Below are 7,244 nucleotides of genomic sequence, written 5' to 3' on the forward strand. Positions count from 1 at the left end.
ACTGCTTTTCTTTTGTACTTGAGGACAAGTAACCATTCTAAGCTTGGTGTTGGAGGCTATGCTCTACATAGCCTGAAAGGACAATGAAGAGGAAGATGATGAAGATGAAAGCAATGAGACCTAAGGTTGTTGAATTCTAATTTCTTCCTTTCTTCTTAATTATATGCATATGTTACCTTGCTCTATCTTATATATTGCATTTATAAGTCTTGTTATTCAAGTGCATATCATTACTTATCAATCACAACCCACAATTACAATTGTGCTTACTCCTAAATGTAAGCAAGGATTAGGTGCCAAGAAATGAAAAAAAGAAAAGAAAAAAGGATTGAACATAAAGAGCATGATAATGTGATTTTGGAAGGCCTAAATAACTAAGAATGTTCAACTTAAGCTACGGCAAATTGCTTGAGGCCTTAGTCTAGAGGACTATTATGGGATCTTTACACTTGACATAGTCTTGAAGAAGCAACATGTAATGAATAAATAATAAAAAAGGGTTGCAAGAGAAGCCAAAGGCTCTGAGTAGCACTAACTAAGGATCTAAGTCAAGTGCTTGTGGTGCTTATGTATTAAGCAAAAGTTTGAAAACAAAGTAATTAGAGTCATGACTAGGTTCAAGGTGCAAAGCACCTCCCAAAAGAAGAGAAAGCTAAAGACCCTGAGCACCAATAATGCAAAATGTTTAAAGGACATTATAAGCTCAAAGAGCTCTCCAATCAAGTACTTGTGGTGTTTCTGTGATGAGCAAAGCTTGAGACAAAACATTTAGAGTCACAATTAGGCTCAAAGTGAAAAGCACCCAATGAAAATAAACTGTGAAAAGAAATTAAATAAGCTTGCGTCAAGGTGATGGTTCAAATAAGGATTCTATAATCTACTCCGGACAGAGGCCTTAAAAGATTATACCTAATTGCGTTAAATTATGCATAAGTGAAATGACTAACCAAACTCATTTGGGTTGTAACCATTCCCCCTTGTATTTTAAGGTTGAAAAGTTTGATGACTTAGCCATGATTCTTTGCTTGCTTGAGGACAAGAAAGAGCTTAAGTTTGGTATTGTGATACATGAGCATCTTAAGTACTTTTCTTGGGCAATTCTTATAGAAACTTTATGAATTTTACTTGATAATTATATGATTTTCAATGCTATTCTATTAGTATTTTGATTTTATTAGTTTCATGATTCTTGTAGGAAAATGTCAGGTAAAGAAAAGCAAAAGCACAAAGAAGAACCAAGAATTGAAGACGAGTGTAGAGAGAATTCGTGGGTGCTCTCAACTTTGACCTCTCCACACTCCACTGAGCATAAGATGAGTTATAGAGGTCTAAATGATGTATTTTGGGTGGCATTAGAAAGAAAACTTCTAGAACTTTCCAATGATATATAATAGTTTATGATTACTGATGAGCGGATAATTTATACGCTTTTTGGCATTGTTTTTAGGTAGTTTTTAGTAGGATCTAGCTACTTTTAGAGATGTTTTTTTATTAGTTTTTATGCAAAATTCACATTTCTGAACTTTACTATTAGTTTGTGTATTTTTCTATGATTTTAGGTATTTTCTGGCTGAAATTGAGGGACCTGAGCAAAAATCTGATAGGAGGCTAAAAAAGGACTACAGATGCTGTTGGACTCTGACCTCCCTGCACTCGAAATGAATTTTCTGGAGCTACAGAACTCCAAATGTCACATTCTCAATTGCGTTGGAAAGTAGACATCTAGGGCTTTCCAGAAATATTTAATAATTTATACTTTATTCGAGTTTAGATGACGCAAACTGGCGTTCAACGCCAGTTCCAAGCTGTATTCTGGAGTAAAACGCTAGAAACACGTCACAAACCAGAGTTAAACGCCAAAAACACGTTACAACCTGGCGTTTAACTCCAAAAGAAGCCTCTGCACGTGCGGTGGCAGCGCACCTGGACCATTTTCACTGAGAGGACGGACGGTAGCCATTGACAACGGTGATCCCCCAATATACTGCTTGCCACGGAAAGGAGTAAGAATGATTGGATGAAAGCAGTAGGAAAGCAGAGATTCAAAGGGAACACAATATCTTCATGCGCTTATCTGAAATTCCCACCAATGAATTCTATAAGTATCTCTAACTTTATTTTATGCTTTATTTATCTTTATATTCAAAAACCATTATAACCATTAGAATTTGCCTGACTAAGATTTACAAGATGACCATAGCTTGCTTCATACCAACAATCTCCGTGGGATCGACCCTTACTCACGTAAGGTTTATTACTTGGACGACCCAGTGCACTTGCCGGTTAGTTGTGCGAAGTTGTGAAGAATGTGTGTGAACCATAGTATTGTGCACTAAGTTTTTGGAGCCATTACTAGGAATTGTTCGAGTTGTGAAAAGTATGAGTCACAATTTTGCCTATCAAGTTTTTGGCGCCGTTGATGGGGATTGTTTGAGTTTGGACAATTGATGGTTCATCTTGTTGCTCAGATTAGGTAATTTTCTTCTTATTTTGTTTTCAAAAAGTTTTCAAAAATCTTTCAAAGTTTTTTTCTTTTTCGTTTTTCCATAATTAATTTTTGAAAAATACAAAAAAATTATAAAATCTTAAAATAAAAAAAATTTGTGTTTCTTGTTTGAGTCTTAAGTCAATTTTTAAGTTTGGTGTCAATTGCATGTTTTTAAAATTTATGCATTTTTTCAAAAAATTCATGCATTGCATTCTTCATGATCTTCAAGTTGTTCTTGGTAAGTCTTCTTGTTTGATCTTCATATTTTCTTGTTTTGTGTTTTTTGTTGTTTTTCATATGCATTTTTGCATTCATAGTGTCTAAGCATCGAAAATTTCTAAGTTTGGTGTCTTGTATGTTTTTCTTTTCTTGAAAATTTTTCCAAAATAAGTTCTTGATGTTTATTATGATCTTCATATTGTTCTTGGTGTTCATCTTGACATTCATAGTGTTCTTGCATGCATCATTGGTTTTGATCCAAAATTTTCATATTTTGGGTGATATTTGTGTTTTTCTCTCTCCTCATTAAAAATTCAAAAATAAAAAAATATATTTCCCTTATTTTACTCATAAATTTCAAAATCTTTGGGATGACTTAGTCAAAAAATTTTAAAATAAGTTGTTTCTTATTAGTCAAGTCAAGATTTCAATTTAAAAAATCTTATCTTTTCAAAATATTTTTCAAAATCAAATCCTTTCTTTTTCCTTTTGTTATTTTCAAAAATTTTTTAAAATTGATTTTCAAAATCTTTTTCTTATCTTTATTTCATGATTTTCAAAAACTTTACTAACAATTAATGTGATTGATTAAAAAATTTGAAGTTTGTTACTTTCTTGTTAAGAAAGGTTCAATCTATAATTTCTAGAATCATATCTTTTAGTTTCTTGTTAGTCAAGTCATCAATTTTAAAAAACAAATCTTTTTCAACCATATCTTTTCAATCATATTTTCTTTTTTCAAAATCAATTTCAAAAATCTTTTCTAACTCCTTATATTTTCAAAATTGATTTTCAAATCTTTTTCAACTAACTAATTGACTTTTTGTTTGTTTTACTATTTCTTATCTTTTTCAAAACCACCTAACTACTTTCCTCTCTCTAATTTTCGAAAATCACCTCCATCTTTTCCAAAAATCTTTTTTTAACTAATTGTTTTAAATTTTAATTTTATTCCTTTTTATAAATTCAAATTTTAACTTTAATTTAAAATAAAATCAAAAATATTTTTTTCTTTTATTTTAGTTAATTTTTGAAAACTCCTCTCTCTCATCTTCTTCTATTTATTTATTTATCTACTAACACTTCTCTTCTACTCAAAATTTGAACCCTCTTCTCCCCTCTACCTGTGTTCGGATTTTCTTCTTATTTTCTTCTACTCACATAAAGGAATCTCTATACTGTGGTAAAGAGGATCCCTATTATTATTTTCTGTTCCCTTCTTTTTCATATGAGCAGGAGCAAGGACAAGAACATTCTTGTTGAAGCAGATCCTGAACCTGAAAGGACTCTGAAGAAGAAACTAAGAGAAGCTAAAATACAAACAATCCAGAGAAAACCTTACAGAAATTTTTGAAAAAGAAGAGGAGATGGTAGCCGAAAATAATGACAACAACAATAATGTAAGGAGGATGCCTGGTGATTATACTACACCTACTTCCAATTTTTATGGAAGAAGCATCTCAATCCCTGCCATTGGAGCAAACAATTTTGAGCTGAAGCCTCAACTAGTTGCTCTAATGCAACAGAACTGCAAGTTTCATGGACTTCCATCAGAAGATCCCTATCAGTTTTTAACTGAGTTCTTGCAGATCTGTGATACTGTTAAGACTAATGGAGTAGATCCTGAAGTCTACAGGCTCATGCTTTTCCCTTTTGTTGTAAGAGACAGAACTAGAACTTGGTTGGACTCACAACCTAAAGATAGCCTGGACTCTTGGGATAAGCTGATCACGGCCTTCTAGACCAAGTTCTTTCCTCCTCAAAGGCTGAGCAAGCTTAGAGTGGATGTTCAGACCTTCAGGCAAAAAGATGGTGAATTCTTTTATGAAGCTTGGGAAAGATACAAGCAGTTGACCAAAAAGTGTCCTTCTGATATGCTTTCCGAGTGGACCATTTTGGATATATTCTATGATGGTCTATCTGAGTTCTCTAAGATATCACTGGACCATTCTGTAGGTGGATCCATTCACCTAAAGAAAACGCCTGCAAAAGCTCAAGAACTCATTGACATGGTTGCAAATAACCAATTCATGTACACCTCTGAGAGAAATCCTGTGAGTAATGGGATGCCTCAGAAGAAGGGAGTTATTGAAATCGATGCTCAGAACAAAATTTTGACCCAACAAGTCAATATGATATCTCAGAGTCTGAATGGATTGCAAAATGCATCCAACAGTACTAAAGAAGCATCTTCTGAAGAAGAAGCTTATGATCCTGAGAACCCTGTAATGGCAGAGGTGAATTACATGGGTGAAGCCTATGGAAATACCTATAATCCCTCATGGAGAAATCATCCAAGTTTCTCATAGAAGGATCAACAAAAGCCTCAAGAAGGCTTTAATAATGGTGGAAGAAATATGTTTAGCAATAGCAAGCCTTTTCCATCATCTTCTCAGCAACAGATAGAGAATTCTGAGCAGAGCCCCTCTAGCTTAGCAAACATAGTCTCTGATCTATCTAAGGCCACTTTAAGTTTCATGAATGAAACAAGGTCCTCCATTAAAAACTTGGAGGCACAAGTGGATCAGCTGGGTAAGAAAATCACTGAAACTCCTCCTAGTACTCTCCCAAGAAATACAGAAGAGAATCCAAAAAGAGAGTGCACGGCCATTAATATAATCAAAATGGCCGAATCCAAAGAAGAAGGGGAGGACGTGAATTCCAATGAGGAAGACCTCGTGGGACGTCCTCCAGACAGAAAGGAGTTCCCTATTGAGGACCTAAAGGAATCTGAGGCTCATATAGAGACCATAGAGATTTCATTAAACTTCCTTCTGCGATTCATGAGCTCTGAGAACTATTCTTCCTCTGAAGAGGATGAAGATGTAACGGAAGAGCAAGTTGCTCAATATCTAGGAGCCATCATGAAGCTGAATGCCAAGTTGTTTGGTAATGAGACTTGGGAAGATTAACCTACCTTGCTCATCAGTGAACTAAATACATGAGTTCAGCAAACTTTACCTCAAAAAAAAAAAAAACAAGATCCTGGCAAATTCTTAATACCCTGTACCATAGGCACCATGACCTTTGAGAAAGCTCTGTGTGACCTGGGGTTAGGTATAAATCTTATGCCACTCTTTGTAATGGAGAAACTAGGGATCTTTGAGGTACAAGCTGTAAGAATCTCATTAGAGATGGCAGACAAGTCAATAAAGCAAGCTTATGGATTGGTAAAGGACGCGTTAGTGAAGGTTAAAGGCCTTTACATCCCTGTTGATTTCATAATCCTAGACACTGGGAAAGATGAGGATGAATGCATCATCCTTGGAAGACCCTTCCTAGCCACAGCAGGAGTTGTGATTGATGTTGACAGAGGAGAGCTAGTCCTTCAATTGAATGGGGACTACCTTATGTTTAAAGCTCAAGGATCTTCCTCTGCAACCATGGAGAGGAAGCATGAAAAGCTTCTCTCAATACAGAGTCAAACAAAGCCTCCACAATCAAACTCTAAGTTTGGTGTTGGGAGGCCCTCATCATGCTCTGAACATCTGTGAAACTCCATGAGAGCTCACTGTCAAGCTATTGACATTAAAAAAGTGCTTATTGGGAGGCAACCTAATTTTTATTTATCTATATTTCTATTGTTCTTTTATGTTTTATTAGGTTTATGATCATGTGGAGTCATAAAACAATTAAAAAAATTAAAAATAGAATAAAAAACAACAGAAGAAAAAGCACACCCTGGATGAAAAGCTGTCTGGCATTTAAACGCCAGAGACAAGCATCTGTCTAGCGTTTAACGCCAGAAACAAGCATCAGACTGGCCTTAAACACCAGAAACATGCTACATTTGGGTGTTTAATGCCAGAAACAAGTTGCAGTTTAGCGTTAAACACCAGGATTGCATACAGAGGGCGTTTTACACGCCTAAAAGATGCAGGGATGCGAAATCCTTGACACCTCAAGATCTGTGGACCCCACAGGATCACCTCAGGATCTGTGGACCCCACAGGATCCCCACCTACCCCACTTCTCTCTTCTTTACACAATCCAATACCACTATACCCTTCACCAATCACCTTAATCTCTCTTCCCCATTACCCCTTCACCAATCACATCCATCAACTCTTCCCCATAAACCCTACCTACGTTCAAATTCAAAATTTCTTTCCCACCCAAACCCACCCTAAATGACCGAACCCAAACCCCTCTCCCTCCATTATATAAACCCCTCCATCCTTCTTCATTTTCACACAACACTACCCTATCTTCTCCCCCTTGGCCGAAACCCACACCTCTCTCCCTCTCCTCCATATCTTCTTCTTCTTCTTCTATTCTTTTTTCTTTTGCTCGAGGGCAAGCAACATTCTAAGTTTGGTGTGGAAAAAGCATAGCTTTTTTGTTTTTCCATAACCATTGATCGCACCTAAGGCCAGAGAAACCTCAAGAAAGAGGAAAGGGAAGGCAATTGCTTCCACCTCTGAGTCATGAGAGATGGAGAGATTCATCTTAAAAGCCCATCAAGACCACTTCTATGAAGTTGTGGCCAAGTAAAAGGTGATCCCTGAGGTCCTTTTTAAGCTCAAAAGGGCGAATA

At 35.9% G+C, this 7,244-nt stretch overlaps 1 non-coding gene across 1 annotated transcript; it reads right to left on the minus strand.

The window, feature by feature from the left end:
* Window positions 1-4,479: 4,479 nt before the first annotated feature.
* LOC127741837 (small nucleolar RNA R71) lies at window positions 4,480-4,587 on the minus strand. The gene has a single exon (XR_008003042.1). It is a non-coding gene; the product is annotated as a small nucleolar RNA R71 (small nucleolar RNA).
* Window positions 4,588-7,244: the final 2,657 nt, after the last annotated feature.

Source organism: Arachis duranensis, chromosome 9 (genome assembly GCF_000817695.3).
Source record: "Arachis duranensis cultivar V14167 chromosome 9, aradu.V14167.gnm2.J7QH, whole genome shotgun sequence".
Classification (NCBI taxonomy): Eukaryota; Viridiplantae; Streptophyta; class Magnoliopsida; order Fabales; family Fabaceae; genus Arachis; species Arachis duranensis.